Raw genomic sequence first — 21,401 nt, forward strand, 5'->3', positions numbered from 1 at the left:
ACGGACGCACAGGGTCTGGCTCGCCGGCAGCGCCCGTGCGAACGCAGCACGGCAGTGGGTCACGACCAACGGGAACAGGGGAAAGAGGTCAGGGGGTGAGGAAAATGGATGGCCAAGGCATTAACCATGTACTTGTGCGCGCTCAAGGAAACATATCCACCTGACTGCCTTATGAATAAAAAGAAGAAAATAAAGAGACAAGAATTTTTAAGGGAGTTAGAAAATGATGTGGCTTGCACTGGCCTCAGGCGGCGTGCTCTCGATATGAAAAGGTGGACATTTTTCTTTCATGTCGCCAACGTCATCGCGCGGACCCATTTCTCCGACGCGACTTTTACGATTCATTCGCGTTGACACACAAAACAACGGCGAGGAAAGCAGTCTCTCGAAATCGAATTCTCCGCTGGGACAAACAAGATTGCGCGCACAATTGGGCCCCTCCGGCATGGGAGGAAACTTCGAGAGGCTTGCGAGCCGTCCAGTATTTTGGGACCTCAAAGCGCGAGAAAGCACGAAACGATGGCCTCGAAATGAGAAACCGCTTATCGCTTAGGCGTGGACGGCCACCTCCAAAGCGAGTGCATATCCCGGCGGGGGCGGGGGAATCAAGGAGAAGGTGGGAGGCAATAAGCATTCGGTTCACTCGAGATTGATGGATATAATCACTAAAAGGCTCACGAAGGATTCCAAGAAGCCGGAGTGAAGAAACGATTCCGCGGACAAGAATAAAACGGCAAAAGAAACCTACGAGATACGTATACTCATGAGAGATACATGCGATAGCTGAAGAAATTGGGAAAGGGAAAGTTACTGGTGAGAGCTGAGGCGGTAAAAGTGAACGGAAGAGATTAAATAGGGGAACCCCCAGATTTGATGCATGCAACAGACATTGGAATACAATTGGAACAAACTAAAAGATTTTCGGAAATGAGGTTCGGACGGAGAGCTTTAAGAAACCAGTCGCATTCCCTAAATTGATAACTACGCACTTGCGACGAAAAGTAAAGAATCGATACGTAATAATGAGTCCCCTCTACTATCTATCTTTTTCAAGGACAAAAAAATCTCACTCTCTTACACTGTTCAGATCTTCATTCACCATTAACGTGAATGCACTTTTTTATCCCTGCAATATGAGTAGCGAATCACGTATGAGGATACTTGGTATCACGCAGCACACACTTCACTCCCGAATCGAGGACATTCAACTTACCGCACACCTCCGAAGCTTTTGATTCGCAAGTGAGGAATTTCCCCTAATTATCAAGGGACTCGACACGAGGAGTTACATGAACAGGCTTTCATTACTTGCATCTACCCACACTTCTCTGTCTGATCACATTCGGGGAGCAATTCGAGAGCTTAATTACGCACGGAATTCGTTCGTGACCCTTCATTATCCATGCGGTAACATAACAGGGCGACGAAAATCAATAGCAAGGCCATTGCCCACCCATCACTTACATTAGGCTGAGGGCTGCAATGTGCTAAAGCTTATATTACAGAGAACTGAACACTAAAAATTAATCACAAAGAGTTCACAAAAATCAATGACTTGAAGTAAGACCCATATTTTTTTACCACATTCGACATCCACTACGAACATTCTAACAGAAGACAAAGAATAATTGGCAAAATATTAATCCCCGGGTGAAATTAAAATCGGCAATTGGCAAATTGGCTTGGCAATTAAAAACAATATTTATCGAAGAGTGTAGTGATTTACTTTAATCCTGATGACAGTAAGTCAGGAGATAAGAATTATTATTCGCAATTGCTTACCCCTTCTCCTCGCACTGATATTACGGGCTGAACGACTTCCAGCAGAGATTTCAAGGCAGAAAGAGCGTAATTGAGCAGGCCACGGAGAACCGGGTGCGCACGACGAGTTCGGGAATTGCTAGGAGAAAGAGATACTAGAGGATCCAAGTGGAAGGCCAACAGGAACGATTCGAGAACAAAAATCAGTCCAGATGGTATCAAACCTGGGCCAAAAACCTGTGACACTGGCCCCAGAGAGTAAGCCCAGCGAATGGAATGGGGTCGCCGGAAAAAAAATCTTGGGTCAAGGCAGGATTCCGCATTTTTGCAACAAGAAACAATGCAAAGAACACCGTAAAGGCACCAACTCCATCGCGCTCCTCACCCGCATGGTTACTACCGATACTCGTAATTTCGGGTGTCCCTCACGGAGACGGAAGCTCCGTTGATTTCTTTTCCCATTTCGGGAGATGACTTAAGTTTCAGGATTTGAGTCTATTTCACTACTCTCTGCGTCTCACACTTATTCTATCCTTACGCCATCCTACGATTCTTTCGTTGTCTCTAACATCGATTCCAAACCGGTCGACCCGGTTAGTTAGCGTCTTGCAGGTTAAATGGAGGGTCGCGAGTTCGATTCCCACAAACGGCAAGGATGTGCAAACAGAGGTGATCTTTCCCAAATTCTCTCGAATTTTAAAAGAACGGCGTAACATAGTGCCAACAATAAAGGCATCCAAAATGTAAGTTTTAACGTTACTAAAAGAAATCCTGATGGCACCAAAAATGCGGAATGCTAATTGCTCGAGCAAAATGAAAATCCCGTCGATTCACACCTAATGGAGCGAAGCAAAATTTATCAGCTCTTGAAAAAAAAATTAACGAACTGCAGAATTCACGCGCACGATTCAAACTTCGAAGACCTTCCAATTGTGGTATGAGCATTGTATCAATATTGAATCACGCCACATAAACGATTCATTGGTCTACTTAACCTGACCAATCCTCAAACCATCTTTAACCTCAGTTTATAAGAGCAGGATTGGAGTGCTATAAATGATTCGGGGCAATTAAGTCGAATATAAAATGACACGGGGTATTACCAGGGGCGGTTGGAGTCTTGGGAAGTTTTGTAAAACCACTTTTTATTCTGTAGGTATTCGCGAATACACCCACGATGATTACAAAAGAAAATTCCTAGGTGGCGTAATCGAAAAACAACTAACCGTACTGTAATGACATTTATCATATGTTTCAGAGTCCAACACTTTCTAACGAAACAAATTGAAAGTTAGGAGGCATAGTATCATCTGGTGCCCTCAGTGCCACACAGACAACGCAGAGGTAAATTAAGGATAAATATCTTTTCCCTACAAAATTAACAGTATTCCGCTCCAAAATGGCATTACCCTGCGCTTGAAACTGTGAAGAGTATTAGGCGAAAATGCCTGTCAAAGAGAACGCCAGCAACAAAGACAAATGCGAAACGGAAACTCCTCGACGAAATTCGGCGTAGAATAAGAAATCAATGTAACGAGACCCTACCGTCTAAATAAAAGGCGCATCATAAGGCCAATGAGATCCTTCAAATGCAAATGGCAAGGGTATGGATTCATCTGGAAAACGTCAAGGAGTCACACGACAGGGGTCCCAATTATTTTCTTTCGTTTGGTTGATAATTGAACTGGGAAGAATTGCCCCAACCCCTTTTACCCTCCATTTTAACTTTTTGAGTACACTAGGCCACCCTAAAATGTCTTAAAACAATGTAAGCGACGGGAATCCATACAAGTGACATGACGAGAGAGAGAGAGGGAGAGAATGTAGCGATCCATAAACCATCAAAAGGGTCCGCAAGACGCCCGACGCGCTGTAATTGCCGTAGCGTAGACCCAATGCATTCTGGAAAATCACTCGCGTGGCCTATAAACAGGCGCGTTCATTAGGGCGGCAATCGTTTCCCGAGACATAGTTAACGAACGGACGCGGATGATTTCCAATTCCTTGTTTTTTTCTCCATATCTCATTCTTCCTAATTTCACAACCGCCCACATTGCTTCCGAATTTCGGTTCGCTTGCTCACCCGCGGGATATGTTTCACCTCGGGCTAGAACTCAAAATGGCAATCTATTACATGTTTGACATTTCATCATCGACGTAACTCGCACCTAATTTTGTTTCAAGCGGGCGGGCAAGAGCGTCAATGTTTTCCGAGAGAGGCCAGACTGACAGCTTCCACTCTTAATTACAGCCAGGCTATTGCCATTCAAACTTTTTATTTTCGAAAATGGAACATACATAGCATTTTTTTGTGCTAGAGTGCTCCTGAGTACCTGAAAATAATTAAACCGTTCAAAAAACTGTATTCCAAGGCAGTAGTAACACCGTAACAATCCAACAGCCCAGCAAAAAAAATCATTTCGGTCGGCGTGAATTCCTTCAGCAAGAATTGAACGCTTTCCAAGAAAACAAGCAACACCTATTTGCAGTCGTAATGGAAGTTGCAGAATAACAAGCACACTAAATATTCCTCAAGTTTTTTACACGAATGAAAATCCCGACGAGAGAACTCATAATAACACATTCCAACGAAATTGAATACACGTTCGAAATCTTTCTTCCTTAAGCAAATACAGAAACTATTATTAAACCCAATGACAGCCCAAAATTACAATATATTGTCCTTTACATAAACTGATAATTAATCATACGCTGTCAGGTAATTTACTGCCCCACTTGATCAAAGCTGGTAAAAAGTAAACAAGAAATACACCCAAAACGAGAGGAATCCCAAACATTTACGTTTCAATTTACTTCATACACTAAGTAAGTGCATTTTTAGGCGGCCAGGTGGTTGCGAATTTTTTCATATGCAGACCAGTGTCGACGAATATGCAACGGCTGAATGACACTCGCCATCGACAGAACATACCCTCCCCGAGTAACTGGCACGGAAAGAATGCCGAGGCATTGTTCGAGGCTGGCTTGCAAGAGACGGGGACATTTATTGCCTTAATGTTTAGACAGCATAAATAAAAGAGCTTTACCGCATGTGCAGCGTAATCATTGCCAGGTTTCATTAGCTTCCACCAACGTCACCAACCCTTTAAAACAATTGTCAACTGTGATGTAAAAGACAAAAGCTTCAATTACATTTCCGCACGTATTACGCGCTGGATTGATCGGCCTCTCCGTCAACCACCCAATAGGGCTTAGCGGAGGAGAGAACTTCTGGTTCCACATTTCCGAAACACAAGAGATAATAGAATTACCAGAAGACAAGTAATTTACATTCATTTTCAACAGGATAACTGGAAGCTTTAGAGGTTCATTGGGTACAGTCGACGGGGTAAATATTAATGGGGTATATTAGTCTACGAGGGTATATTAACAACATCATCGATTTAGCGAAGGTTAATAATACTTGTTTAAGCATTCCACAAAAATATGTGACTGGTTGTCTTCACCTCCAAACGGAAAACGAGAGATATTTTATGAAACAACGCTATTACCGAGCTGGGACCTAACCTGCTAAAATTAAAGCATACCATATGGGAAATAACTTTAGCTTTAAGTTATAATCCTGTTAAAGGACCAGTAAAATAAGAGAGGCATCTCATAACCGGTTTTGGATTCCCGCTCGACACGGTTTTATTACGAAAACAACCTGGCACCAAACGAAAATGATCAGGTATGGAGCCTAGAATTACGACACTAACGAACGAGTTTCGTCCGTGACTCTATCCATCGGTCGTGGCGGTTATTCGGATCGTTTTAATCATGCATAGAAAATTTCTTTGACAAGCTCCGAATGAGCGACTCCCATCCTTTACATTTCCCAAAGAGACATTACGTAGCGATATCAAAACGTCAAAGCCCGCACGTACTTATCTCCCGCGGGTGCATCATTAGCACCGAATCTCGACTAAGAATTTCTTCTCGTCAAAGACGAGCTCCGTAAAGGTCATTAGAATCAAATACAGGAGGAAATCATTGTTCAAGGTAACACTCACGTCATTAAAACATCATAAGAGCAGGAGAAGCCAGAGCTAAGGGAACAAAAACAAGCTGAAGAGCAAGATGTAGGTACTTCGAACAACGCATGGATCAGACCTCTGACTAGAAACATCTGCTGACTCCATGACAAAGATGCCAAGGGACATAATATTTCAGCGCCGCACAAAAAGAAGATCTGCAATACTAAGGAGATATACCCAATGACACGTAGGGGCGTTAACTGTCGGCTGGCTGGAGCAGTATAAAAGGGAAAATTGCGACCGGATGCATTTACGGGCGCACTCGCATGCAGCGGTACGCTGTTGCCAAATGTTCCACCACGTATTTGCGTATTTACGATCGGCCACCTGAGTCCGCGCTAATGTATCGGCGCAGCGACGAAACTCATCGGAACCTCCATAATGAAACATGGGTGCACTCATATTCCGACAGTCTGAACTAATAATTCAGCGTGTGGGATGGGATGGTGCGTATCAATTTCTTAGCGAATCGACGCACGTTTTATTAATTGGTGGACTTATCCGAAAACCAATTTACGAGGGAGAGCGGGTGTGACCTGACAGCAAAGAGACCGTCGGGCGGTAATTATTTTATATATATATATATATATATATATATATATATATATATATATATATATATATATATATATATATATATATATATATATATATATAAATACAGTAATTCCGAGTTTTCGAGAGCTCATTAGGATTTTGTACGCGTTCACGCACGTGGCAGAATGATGGGAACTTCATTCCGGGGCAATCACAAAAAACTCAGTTGGCATTTCACTATGCATCGATTTAGTCTGGCATAGAGGAATGTGGGCGTCGGAAATTGAGACGCTCGAGGCGGGGGACACAGAGGACCACCTTTTTCCCAGAACAATTCGCGACGACGCCACAAACACAAGGAAACACTGAGGTATTTAGTCACATCTCCCATTACACACTTCTGCCACACATTATTCATGGCCGTCGTCCCAAAATCTCCGTTCGTCGACCTGAGGAGCATTGCGCAGACGTAGACCTCCCCCGGGTATCGTGACATCTTGTCTTCTTCATGCTGGCGTCCCGTTACCTTTTTCAAATACATTTATAGCGATTTCAATTTATGTAACGATTTCTCCCCCAACATTTGTATCTCTTGTGTTTAGCATAACATCAAATGAATAGAAGTGTGTCTGTTTGCATCACTCATACCGATCAATGCTCTGGATTCTTTACTTCAAAACACCACCAACCATGCGGAATCGATATAAAATACTTGGTCAAATCTATTGCTAATCTTTTAGCCACGTAGTCAATGCACAGTATCGTCGATGTGCGCCTTTTCGAATTGGCGATAAACAGACATCCTGAAATGTCTACAAACGTCCTACGGAGAGGGATGTTTCTCGTGAATTTCCTGATAATCACGTCAGACTCACCGACAACCAATTCTGATTGGTGATCATTCCCCAATTCAGCTTTGGTTTGATTTCACAAACATATACAGCAATCTGGTATCATACGCTTAAACTGATCGACAACGGAGTATCCAACATAACTAGAATACATTTACAAAACGCTAAACAAATGTAGTACATTAGGCTTCATAACAAAATCTCTCCATAGTGAGACGTAAAACAAAACAACTTATTAATTTAAATTTATAATTCTTTAACACGAACATGATGACAACATATTCGCCTTCTTCAAGAGAACATAATTATATGAAATGTATTGGTGACCTTATGCGACGGACGAACTCTAGACCGAGACAGTAAAAATATTATCAAATGGAATGTTTTCCTAGCCCCCTCCTAGACCATCGAGTAATGCCGTTACAATGAATAATTATTAACGACTAATTATTAGACAAGAATGATTGCCGATCAAGTGATTGGTTACGGACGAAGGTAAACTAGGGCTCATTTACTGGAGTCAAGCTCGCAATTTAAAATACTTCATTTCGAATTATTCCGAGCCTTTTTAAATCGAGTCCGTAAAGGAAAAATCCTGAGAAATCACACGATTACGTCAAGTACTGTTTCACCACCGTTTCTGCCTTGTTGATTCCCAGAGACTTACTGCCTCGACGACGGACACCTGGACCTGACTGACCGGCGGAGGAAATTTCCAGAAAACCCACCCGACCGCCCAATCGCAATAACCATCGACGAGACGGGGAGGACCGAAAAGTCCCGCGAGAGCAAGAGCCCGTATTATTAAACTCGTCTTCGGTCCGGCGGGAGGAAGACGCACGCGGCGGCGGAACGCCTTCGCGGCGTAAAGAGAAGTAAAAAAAAATCTCCCCGCTTGGAAACTTGAGTATTCGTCAATCTGAGAGCCATTTTCGGGCGACAATAACAGGTTTGTTTTGGCTCGAACCCACCTCACCTGTGGTGTCGGACGGGGGAGTGGGGAGACGAGGCAAACTGTTTGGAAGCCGCGGGATGAGGAGAGAGAGAGAGAGAGAGAAAGAAAGAGAGAGAGAGACGAGAGGGAGAAGGCGGGAGGGCAGGAACCGGGGAGGGAGGAGGCCCGTGTGAGGAAGGACTGCGGAGAATGGGGGGGAGGGCGGGCGGCCGTTGTGAAAAACGGTCGGCCTGCGCGTGGAAGAAGAAGAGGGAACGATGAGGGAGGGCACGGCTGCCTTGTAAAAAAAATACTCAAACGCAACACGTACCTCGAGAGCGTTCCTTTGAGAAGCGGATTGGGTCCATTACAGTAACCGCCCATCATCTTGGTGCCTCCGGAATCAACGCCAGCACCCCGCCGCTCACCACCGTCCTGCCCAAGATGCACCACCACGGGTCCGCAGTGGCATCACCGCACCAAGGCGGTCGTCCGCCGCTACACGACGCCACCGCACCAACACCGACTAAAACACCGGCTCGGCACCAACGCCGCTGCTTGACCCTCACGGCCAAAGGGGCGACGGCAAAGACTGTGGGTGGCCCACACCTGCAAATTCAACACAAGGCCCGGGGTAAAATGACGCCGTGGACACGCAAGACACCGGAATACTGATATATCCATACAAAACTATGAATATTTTACTTTTAACGCTCGACCTTGAGAAGTTAGCACTGGGCGAGCTCACTGAAGCACTGACACACACACACCACACACACCAAAGAACACGAGGATGAATGACAATTTGGATAGACGCGCGCGAGGAGAATCTATCCCGACTTGACTTTGGACGAGTTTTTTTTTCAAAATTCCTGCACGCCGGAAACCAAAGGACGAGGAACACAGGCTATATCCACCCCCTGATCCTTTTTATCTCCCAAGAAATCCACAGGACGTGAAGGAAACGAGTTCCCACTTTTAAAGCCACATCCCTTCCCCAGAGCACATTCGAAAACACACAAAATGGCCAACACAAATGCACACTCGCTCGCCAAATAAAATCCTGGAGACCCTATGGCCCGCAGCGAGGGTGAGGGACGGGAAAATGTACGTGCGGAGAGCGTGCTACCGCTTTCGGTACACGATCAATCGGGAGCGGGGGCCGCGGCCCCCTCCGCCCCCGCGGCTCCACTCCTCACTGCCGCCGACCCGATACCGCCGCCGCCGGGCCCGCAACGCCCGCCGCCTTCCATGGACCGTCGCCGCTTGCCGGCGGCGGATGGGCCCGAGCACCGCCTGCCACGCACCCCGGACCGATCCCGAACATGGGACGAGTACCCAGCGCGCGAGAGGTTAACAGCGAATCACCTATTCTTCCCAAAGCGATATATCAGGATACGCTTATTTTAGCCCCTAATCGCGAAATTACATCCCAAACGCACACACTAACAACCACACACACATACACGGGCCAAGTATCACTATCCCTCCGCAGCAATATGACACGAGGGAAATGACCCGGGGAGAAGGGGGGAGCACGATTCCGACGGAGAGCGAATCACATTTACTCTGTATTTACGGATATATTTAGTTTTATCTACCCCTCTGCCTCCACTACATCACACATCCCGTCCTGGGGACTCAAGCCCCACGTGTCCGGGATTGAAACGCACGGCCGGTCGCACTGAACCAGATCCTTGATATATATCCACTAGATCCAAGGATAAAACTCACAGCTCCGAAGAAAGGAGGGATCGAAAAATGGGGATTTGGTTCCACGAACGGGAGTCACGTGGACGACGAAAACACTCAGTTGGGTTGGCTACGAATATAATCCACATATACACACGAGTCAAAAAACGTCTTGCCACGGTTATTTCACCGCGGGGCGGTGAACGGGAGTGAGGTTGCGAATTATTTTCGCGATCGGGTGAGAATATGAATGGTTCGGGAGATTTTTGGGGAGGCTCGCGAGGAGAGTAGGAGGGAGGTGTTTCAGGAGGATTTGAGGGTCGTTTGGCTTGTCCGAAAGAGAGGCAAGCAGCGCACGCTACGCCAACAACTGCTAAACTGAATTCCCCCCCTCGGATGGACTGGGGAAAGGTGTCGTGTTGCGGCCTTTCGCCGCCTCCCCCCGTGGAGGCGCTCGCGACCGCATCGCCTGCCACTCCGCCCACCTAACCAACGAGTACGGGCGAGGGGAGGGTGAGGGGAAAAGCGACGGGGGGGGGGATTTACGGGGATGGGGAGAGTTCGAGAGTCGGAGAGAGAGGGGGAAAAAATACAAATGAAAGCACCATAGCTTGCACTTTCCATTAATCAAATAAACAACCAAAACGCGACCAGTCTACTCCAGCGATCGCTCGTGCGGCGAGGCCGGAGGACAAAAACAATAAGGCTTGTGGGGCGCCCTGTTCTCTGACGTGGACTCGGAGGCTGATAAATAAATAACTGCGACGCGCTCGCGATGGGTTGATGATGCGCGTACACGCATGTGAGGTTCCAAAACGGGGACCTGAGATTGTTCCTGGCTTGCGGAACTCCTGGACCGAGTATGCACAGTGCTCAAGACTTATTAGCATACAGTCGCCCCTCCCCCCCCCCCGGTATCAGTGGTTACGGTTATGCGCAGGTTTACCACGGGCCGAATAAATTCGAAAAATGACTGCATGCGAAAGAGAGAAAGTATACTCTTAACCTACGAAGAAGTGTTCGAGATACACCATTATGACCTCATTAAATGTTTCCAAGTCACATCGTGCGAAATTCCATTAAATTTTAACGTAGCCCTATATGCTACACGAATATCACGTGATAGATATCATTCTCTCGTACTAGCGGCTTCAGGTGACGGTAGTAGGGCGTTTTACCGATAACCGCTGGTAAACCTACGGATATCGGTACTCTATGGCCTATCATTCTTGGTTGATTTTGGCCATAAAATATTGATTAAAAGGTTAAGAACTTATTTGCCATTGAGTACGATATTGATATAATTGAATTCGCGGACTACAAGTCGTCTCTATAATGTAATTTCGCCGCTCCCAGAATATATTATAGTCGTCAAAAATATATTAGAAGTCGGGAAAAGATTTATGGCCTCGAGATTTTTAGTCGTAGTAGAAAGCCCTCTTTGGATGTATTATTTTCGTTTCTCGCCAAAAAACAGTTTGAATAATTTACGAGTTAAAATTTCGTATCTCCTTTATAAATTAAGATATCTTCTCAGAGCATCATCGATAATCATTTGAATAAAAGAAATTTAATATTACACGATCTCTGGAAGTAAACGCTTGGTGTAAAATAAGCGGATGGTATTTCAGGATGCATCTTCAGACCAGAGGTGGGGATCATTTAAATAATTGAGGCAATATCAATGGTTAGCGGTCGGTTATTCCGTTAAATCAAGTTGTAATAGCAATTTGTGGGTTTAATGTTTGAATAGATTATGAGTGTACCAATTTTGGCATATATCCGGGGCATGTATTCCAAAGTTTTGTGCCCAGGTGGGTAAATACTGGTAGTCGATACTCGTATCAACTCGTATCCACCCGTTTACATGTAAGCGTATTCACATTCATTCTAGTAACTATTGTCAGCCTAACTGTAAAATTAAAATAATACCCTAATCCTTGTGCGTCCGTCTCCAGTATTTCTCACTTCTACCCAACTCCCTTCTCGTCATTGAAATGATAACTCATAATTATTTTATCATTCTCCTCACCAACATTTAACCGAATAAAAGACTTGTTCGAGGCTTTTGAAAATTTGGGGAGATAACATGGGCATTGGTCCCATGTTCGCACACGACCGCTGGGGCTCTTGTGGAAAATATATTTTGCCCTCCGAGAAATAACCAGCAGCGAGACGGACGGTTTCGAATTTTCATTAATTATTCAAAATTATTAAAGTTTCTAAACTGAGCAATAGAACTTAGAATTGAGCAAATAAAATGTTTGGGAAATTACGGCAATAAATACATTTAACGCACAGATTATGACAAGTTATTCCGGTGGAAGAAACTTTGTGCATTCGCGAAGTAACGATGACAACGAATCGAAGCGAAATAAGGCTAATGTGGACAAAATATGATAGCCGCATCAAAATGCTTCGGTGATTGTGTCTAAGAACGCATGATAACTCACCATCACGCGCTTACGTCGATGAAATAATGATAAATTGATATGAAGAACCAAACGATAAAGTTGGAGAATGTAAATGTAATACACCAACTGTTGTCACGGGCGAATGTTATGCATTCAAGAATAAATGAATAGCACAGAAGGAGATTAAACGAGTAGAGAGCAGTGGGAAAAATTATCTTCACATTGTCAAGGGTTGATGAGAGTGTTGGGTGCAATGGTTCCACTCCTACTCGAAAGCTCTCCTCCACACTTAAGTCCAAGAAACTGAGCGTGATATATTTTCCAGTCGACAACAGAGCTTCTGGAAATATATTGCGTGGAGGAAACGCAGGAGAAGACGCAAATGAGCCGAACCGAATGCCTATCTACACACCTTGGGCGGTTTTTTCTAAGGGAGCGTAATCACCATTTCAATTACTAAACACTCCAGGAAACCTAATTACAGGAACGTCAGACAACGGAGGAAAAACGATTTTAGAAACTGCTGATAGGCTCACAACGTTTTCACGCCACGTGCAGCGTTGCATCACCCTAAGAACAAAATAATAATAATTTATTACCACTTGCGAACGCACACGGGAACTACCCTTCACAACATGGCAAATGTAAATACTTCCTTTCTTCTGATTATGACCTGTCTTTCAAGAATCCCACGTCTCCTAGAGTGATTCTAGAATAATGCGGGAAGGAAAATCAAATGCATGCGTTCAATGACGAAGTAAATACTGTCAAGTCCCTACTTTATTAATTCGCGCAGTCCTTCAATTACAGACACTTCTGCTTCTTTCAAACATTTTCGGCGCTTTGAGCATGGGAAAACCCTACAGACTAGGAGAATAATTTATTACGTGATTCAAGCTTCGTTTTTCTCTTCCTGACACTTATTCCTTTCCATTCGCCCTATGATTTTCGCGACCTAACCCTTTCTACGTGTCACGCATCAAACCATTTACTCTTCCCTTATACATCTGATCTGCGATTCCGCTCTCACTCGACGTGACCAAACCAGCGTAGCACACTTCTTTAGACTCCTATGTCGGCGCATCCAATCGAATTCTGTCATGATCCACCCATTCATCAACCGATCTCTCATATTATTGCCAACAGCGCTCCAATAGTACCACATGCCCAACTAACATATTCCACCTTAATGCCCACCCAGGGAAGTTTCACTTGCACAACGATGTAGGAAGGAATTCATTTTTATACACTGATTTTTTTTAGTAGTAGTAGTTTTGGGGAGGCGACCGATAGCTAAGGTCATTTGCGCCATTAGGGATGGATGGGAAAGGAAGGGTGGAGAGAAACCCGGCGTCGGCCTTAGCCTACTTTTGTCGAAAACCGCCAAGGGGTCCGCAGTTTAACGTCCCATCCGAAGGACGTCAAGAAGTTTCCCCAAGTGCTCTCCAAGAAAAAAATCTGCCGCTTCCGGGATGCGAACCCGGACCCACACGGTGTGCAGCCTGTGCGTTAGTCACCGTACCATCCCGATCCCCCTGATTCTTTTGCTACCTCAGAAACGACCTCAAGCATTTATTTCTTCATATATCCTACCTAATCCCGTAGAGGTTTCTGCCGACATTAACCTTCACATCCCTCATCTTTTATTTCTCACTCTACCATCTTTCAAAAACACTCAGGTATGATATGAAAACTCATCCAATTTTCAATTAATTCGCCGTTTGCAATCACCGTGCATTTTTTCCTAACATTCCCCTTATCTAACACAACTACTTTCGGTTTAGAAGCATTGTGCATCAATTTCAGCTTCCCCATTACTCAATTGAAGTTATTCAGAGTACCACGGAGATGCATCGACCTCTTAACCAGCATCGCTGCATCACCGACGAGATTTATATCTTCAATCAGTCCACCTGTCGTCGTAATCCTTTCACATAATCTTTCCATCAATATCTCAGAAATGTACACATAAAAGCTTTTAACAGCCAGGGTGATATTATGCATCCTCGTTCCTTATTCGTTCGTTATTTCAAACCAGACGCTAAAGAACCCATTTATTTACTCTTAACACTTGCATTATCATTTACATGCAACAATTTTATAGCAATCAATTAACTGCGCATTCTCCCAACCACCCACAACTTTTCTTCGTTTATTCTGTCGTACACGATCTCCAAATCTACTAATACAAAATAACACTTGCCAAAGAATAATATGCGATAAATTATACATCTGAGGCGCCAAGTACTTCAATAATAATAATATGGATTTACGAACAAAACAGATGTGAAACTTACGGTAATTTGGAAGCATACCTGTCCGGTTTTAAAGATACTACAATTGACAAAGAAAAGTTAATGCATTGGATTAGAATCAATCAACATATGAGGTACGAACAAATATATACCGCAGCAGCACGTAGGAAATTAATTACAACTTAAACAGCGAAATAAAACATGATATATTATTATATAATAAAATAGAAATTATTTTGAATAATTTCAATCAAGAGTCATGAAATAACATGCCTTTGGCCCAACATAAAAAAGTACATCTATTGTGCAAAGTCAAATTAAGGTTTAGTGGTACAGTATGTCCTTGCCGTGCAAACAAGTTATTCGCTCATTTCCTGCCACGCATAAAGCCACATTGCCCTAGCCGGATTTAGTCCAATGCCATCACCTTCCGAATTTGGACAAGACACTTTAATGAACACTTTCCCCGGTATAGTCCAAATTATTACCGCCTATATTCCAATGAATTAACGAGTGCCATATTACTAACGAGTCCTTAATAAAATAAGGTGCATCTATTGCAGGTTTTCAATCGTTTGGTACAATTAATATTAGCAAACAGAAGTGAACTATTCGCATAAACGAATAATTTGTCACTCCCCCCCACCCACGTTGTTCCATTTCATCGAATATACCAATTACGCCTGCAGCTTTCTCATCATTTTAAAATTTTCATTACTTTTACGACCTCATATCGACTGGTATCAGCTTCCCCGCAGTCATATTGACAAACTCTACCATTTGGCTTACTTTCATCCTCCACAACACCATTGTTGGTGATTCTTAAAACCGCCCCCTCCCCCTGAGTCTCCGAATTCATCCTACGAAATACCATGATTCTTCTTTATTTCAATCATCCATAGCATTTCCTCGTTTAACTATTCCCAAGAAAAAACTTCATGACCCCTTCAAAATCATTTTACACTTTTACTATCTATTTTAATATTACCCCTGTCAATTGTATTCCTTCCCTGCGTTCTTTTGCGACATTTTGACATCCCTCCCCTTATCACGCTATCGTCTTCTTACACGCCACTTCCTCTACACTGACATTTCTTCCACTTCTCCCATCATTCCATCAAACATCACCTTTAATTCTCCCGACCACAACTTTCCCACGCACGCTTCCGGGGCACTCGAAAACCATTCCTTCCAAACATTCCGAAGCCTCACTCACACTTCCGTTTTCGATGCATTTGCCCCATTTCGCCTACTTTGAGGACAGCTTATCCCAAAGCCTCCATTCTTAAATTTTTGTCTAGCAACTTGCCTACTTTTCCCCTAAATTGGTTTTGGGCTCTTAAACTTCCATGATACCTGCCTTTCCGCCATTTTGGGGTCCATCTAACAGTGGTCTGTTCCAAATTCACCGCCTCTCATTGTCCTTTTATGCACAAGCATTTCTGGTTTAATCACTTTAGATTAATGTAGAGGTTTCGCTTGTTTTGCTCTCATTATACGAGTACACTTGTACTTACTACACCCATCCCAAAATCCTGTCGAAAGTCATTCACTTTTGTCTAGCACGAGACCTAAGCCTCAGCCATGCTCTAAAACTACCAGTTTTAGAAACTTTCCACTTGATGAACCCATCGTCCATTTTTCATTATGAACCACCCCAAAAAACAGCTTAAGGATGGCAAGTGACCAACTGGAAAAAAGGGGTAATCATGAAAAATGAGTCCCGAGAATACATTCTATTTGCGTGGAAGAGAGAAACCGACGGCGGATATAAAAATTAGATGAGTGAAAACAGAGCAAGTATATAACCCTTCATATATCGAGTAGTATAACTTTGGATGGAAGATGTTTGACCGACATCAAGCGAAGGGTAGCTCAAGCTAGGAAGGCTTTCAAGAAGAAGTGGCGACTACTGTGTCCAAAGATTCTATGTTTACAAATAAAGAATCAGTAAGTCAAAACGTGTATGTTGAGCACGACACTCAATGGATCAGACACATGGAGCTTCGGTAAATTGGACAGCGAATGACAGAAGCCTTTGAAACATGATGCTGGAGGAGAATGCGGAGGACTGAGGAAGTATGTTGAAGAGAAAATGAGTAATGGACCATCTGGAGAACTCAGCGGTAAAGATGATCAGGATGGATTGGACACACCTTCAGGTACAATAGATTAGTTAAAAACACAAGAGAAGGGAGCTTTTAAGGGTAAGTCCTGCAAGTAAGACCAAGAGATAAGTGCGTATTGAATAATAAATTAAATAGGAAGTAAAATAGAAAAGCTATCAGAAAATGAGGGAATCAACACTGAATATATAAAAATGGAGGAATTCAGTTGACCAATCATAGGATTGATATACTAATGATGATGATGATGAGAATACAATAAAATAAGTGGTAGAAGAAATGATAAATGAAGTTTAATTCAACGATTTCAAAAATTTACCGAAGAAAATCAATTTAGGGAAAAGCAATCTCTCACCTTTTCGTATTATTATTAGTGTATCGTTTCTAGTAAGGTTTGCATGAGCACGAAGGACCACCACAGCTAAATTTCTAAACTTGCCTAACATGACAACGAGACATTTTACTATACAATAACCTTCAATTCCGCATACTTCAATAATTTTCGTAAAATTATTATTAGTTGCCATTTTAATTACTCGTATATTAAATGACAATTTCCGGACTTCTGCTTTGCATTTTTCTAGAATGATGGGGCTTCCACTTTGGCAATTCCGCCATTCTAGGTGGAGCCGTGACCGCAGACAGTCGTGTAATAAACCTCTTTAGTCCTGAACCATAAGTACTCTTTACACATTCCACTCCCCAGAATGCATTCATCCAACTTTTCATCTTAATTATCCACCACCGTTACCGTCGCCTCCAAAACGATTCCAACGCATCCAAATAATCCAACCCGGAATCCAATGAACGGCGGTAAATGCCACACCGTCGAAGCAGGAGACGAGATGAGATCACCACTTTCCGAGTAAACCGTTTTGGCTGCTAACCGGGCGCGTGTCGCTCCCGCCGCACCCATAACGGAGGCCGCCATGTTTTGCAGAACGGACTGTGAATTCCGTTTGCTCCAAGGCAGTCCGGTCCCGTTACGTCTTAAACGCGAAAGTGAGTCCATCGCGACGGAGCCCGAAAAGAGAATGAAAATTCATGAATGGGGAGATGCCATTATAATAGACGACCCCCCCTTTCCCACAGCCTCATTATTTCCCGAACGCGGAGTTACGCTCGCCTCATGAATTTTCACTTGGACCCGCTATCGATGGAACACCACGGGCCTTTTATCGAGGTGCGTTAGGCGGAGGGTCCCCCACCTTTTGAAACGTAACGGTCGGGGGCCAGCTTAAAATCCACTAAGACCAGTTCGAATATCGAAAGTTGGGAGGGCGGACGAAGACCCTTCCGTATTGAATCCACCTGCTCTTTCTCCGAATGACTAGCAGGAGGATACCACCGGGCCGGGGAATCTCGCGGCACATGTCCTGTGCACGTAATTCAGGGTGCGAGCACTCGCGACGGCGGTGAACCGGGTGTTATGCGCAAAAGTGCCCTTCCAAAGGGCGTGTGAAAGTAATTTTCGTTTCGAGTACATAGGAATGTGCGATATGACGATAGAATTACACTATTTAGACATTGCTTTATCGACTATGTCGATGAGGATGATATTACTAAAACCGATACATGGTGGTTCGATAATTATCTTCAATATGACCCTGCTGACGGCGGAAAAGATAGCAAAAATATCAATATCGCTTCCTCTAACGACCATTGCGACATTGCTCGGTTTTTCTCGAATTATCGGCACACCACAGCGATATAATCGACACTTACCAATGCATCACCACCACATTAATAATTGTTTTCTCATCGAATGTCGCAATTGAACAATTAATATCACACAGATTTTAGCAGACACCAAGGGCGAAGGTCGAATAGTTTTTGCCCCATCCCTGGCAACAGACGTACCCATCTCACCTAAGACAACTCATTCTTTTGACGCAGTACAGACGTTTCGAGCAGTGTTACAAACATAAAACTCCTGGCGCGTGCACCTCATCTGACCAATTGCCGTTCATTAGCATGTCTTCCTGCACTGACAAGTGAATCGCTGAGGCTCGAGGAAAGTAAACCCACGCGCTATCTAATTGGGGGTAGATAGATTATGTGGCGTTAGTAGGTCGGGACGGAACCATCCACCGGGGCCGGATACTGTCTGCTGGCCTTATTCCTCCGGACAGCACACGGGCGACGAAGAGGGAAAGCCTATCGATCCCTGACGAAACGGAAAACGTTTCCCGAGCGAGAATGAGAACTCCTGAATCACGACGCCCGACTCTGGGCTCGTTTTCAGTTGACGATCTCGCATCACAACGTAAGAGAGCTCAGGCGAGAATTTTATTATCGCTGACCTTGAGTCTTAACTTTTCGGGCCCGGGGGGCACGTTGAGCCATTGGCTCCTGTTGGATGGAAAGTAGGAGCCTGGGTGAGGTGGGGGGGGGGGATAAAGAGGAGGGATCGAGGAGAAAGAGAGAGAAGGGGGGGGAGGTAGGCAGCTATTCGACGGCAAACTTGTCGATTGAACGAACCGCTGGAACACAACGCGAACCAACGACGGGTATTCCTCGAGATAACTCCGGGCTGAGACTTTTTCGCTAATGTGCCACGGACAAATTTGGGGCAGCGTTTTTTCAGCTGCGAAGACGCATCCCAGGTGGCACATGCCCTCTCCCCGTCCTGTTCTGCGACCCAGTACCACTTGCCAGCCGTTATAGTTCGAGGAAGGCCCTCCTAATCCGTCGGCGCACATTAAGGAAGGGGCTAAACGCAACTCCGAAAACATAAACCTTATATTTTCAAGCTAGAAGTGGTGGTTCTAATGATGAAAATACTGGGTTGTTGAACGCCTAAGCCATCCTAAGTTTTACATCGTTTAAATAGTATAATAACATTTTTATAGCCGCCATCGGTGACAACTTCCTCCAATTCTTCTAGAATATAATTCTGTAACAGTATCATATTAATGACACAACGTGACTTATACGACTTGCTGCATATTGGCTTATGAGATAACCCACTTGTTCGTAATTTCAATGATCAAATATTTCACAAGAGAAGTATGACATTTACGGCATGAGAAATAAGTGCATATAATTATTGCCTTCAATAAAATCCCATATTAAGAGCACTTAAAATGAAACAATTGCAAGTTGCGTAATGTTGATTCAGAAACCACGAAGACTTCTCCTCTCTTATGGCTTGGGCTGGTACTCTTAACAGCCCGGCCCTTATTTATTTACCGCCATGAATTTTAAGAGAACAGAGGGAATGAGTGGATGGCACGTAACTGATAGGGCCACATGGACTGCATCCTTAGCAGCCTTGATGAGTAGCTTTGCGTCTCCCACATGCGGGTTACCGAACAAGACATGGCCAATGAGTTAACAGGAGAAGAGCAATGAGCCGATACGAAGGAACATTACAAATGCCTTTCACCCTTCTTTTATTTCGGAATTCTACAGCACAGCACCACTATAGGAAGAGATATCCCCATGTGATAAACGCATCACTAAATTTATAAATAATTAGGTACATATTGAAAACGAATTCATCTTATTTTAAGAAAAAATCAAAGAAGACGATACGCTTTAAGATATTTTCAATCGGAAATCAGAGAAATTTTAGTGAATAAGAAAACCACAGACCTACGATGTCTGTATCTATGAAGTTTCTATCTGAAAGGTTTCTACGTGGAACGAGAGAGTCAGCTGTCTACATAAGTACTTGATTTTAATTTCCTTTTATCAATGAGCTTAGGGCACCGTTAGAAGTCCCCACATTAAATCCCTACTGAGACAAGATTAAGGCCGGAAGGACTGGTCCAGTCAAGTTTGAAATTTTTCTTTCGGTCAGTCAATTTGGAAAAAAATGTGAAACATAGCGAATTCTTAAAAAATTAAATGAACAACCCATATTCGCACTTTTTCACTGCTGAAACAACTTTAAAAGAACGCCTTTCGTCCTCGTACTTACAATTAGCCACCATCACAAGCACACAAAAAGGCATTGCCTGTATTTGATGAGGGGTAAGTATGTCAAAATGAGCTGGATTATAGTTATTTTTATAATAGAAAAGTTTACGATTATTCAAGTACCTCCACGCCACGTCTCGGCATTATTTTTTTAACCTAAGTTCCATGCGTTACTTAAGTGATTATTTGGCATTGACCAGCCGAAAGCAACGTTCAGAATGACCCCTCCTGATTGAAAAACGGATGACGACAATAAAACAATACTTAAATGTTGATCGGTGGACTCCTCTAATCCTGATTTTAACGTCTCCTAGCTACCAATTGATATTTAAACATTAAATCAAATCACTCTGTCACTGCTGGCCGGATGCAGTCGTTTTAAAATTGGTTTTATAAGGCTTCTATGGGAACATGAGGATTTACGAACCCCTCAATTAATTCCTCGAATGGCATGTGCGCTTTGGATCGTCTCATCTCTCGGAAGTCACCATATGTTCGAGTTAAACAGCTCAGTAATGGTTCCGGAACGTTAATTGTAAATTAATAACGGAACAGAATTTCCGGACGCAAGATATTCGCAAAAGTGCCGGGATTCCACGCTTTAAAAAGTGAGCCGATTTTCCAGCGATTATATCTAAAAAGGCGGGACGTAGTTGCTCCAATTCGACTAATTATTCCGTTCAGCAAGACTTAGAGACTACGCCACATGACTTTCAAAACGGTGGAAAAATAACTTTCTTCCTTCCTGGCTCCACGTGAAAAAGACAGTTTGGAGAATGTAAGATGTTTAAAGTAAATTAATTACTCATAACGTTTTGATCGTAACACAATAATGCCGCAGACTGATCAATTTTCACCTTATGCTACCAT

The 21,401-nt window shown here is 43.7% G+C and overlaps 1 long non-coding RNA gene across 1 annotated transcript in view; it reads right to left on the reverse strand.

Moving 5' to 3' along the window:
- Positions 1-21,401, reverse strand: part of LOC139697970 (uncharacterized) — a 251,866-nt gene that overhangs the window by 141,068 nt on the left and 89,397 nt on the right. Inside the window, exon 2 of the long non-coding RNA XR_011702837.1 lies at positions 8,452-8,729. This is a non-coding gene — a long non-coding RNA (uncharacterized lncRNA). The remainder of the gene's footprint in view (positions 1-8,451; positions 8,730-21,401) is intronic.

This window comes from Hetaerina americana, unplaced genomic scaffold (genome assembly GCF_022747635.1).
Source record: "Hetaerina americana unplaced genomic scaffold, ioHetAmer1.1.p SCAF_8, whole genome shotgun sequence".
Taxonomy (NCBI): Eukaryota; Metazoa; Arthropoda; class Insecta; order Odonata; family Calopterygidae; genus Hetaerina; species Hetaerina americana.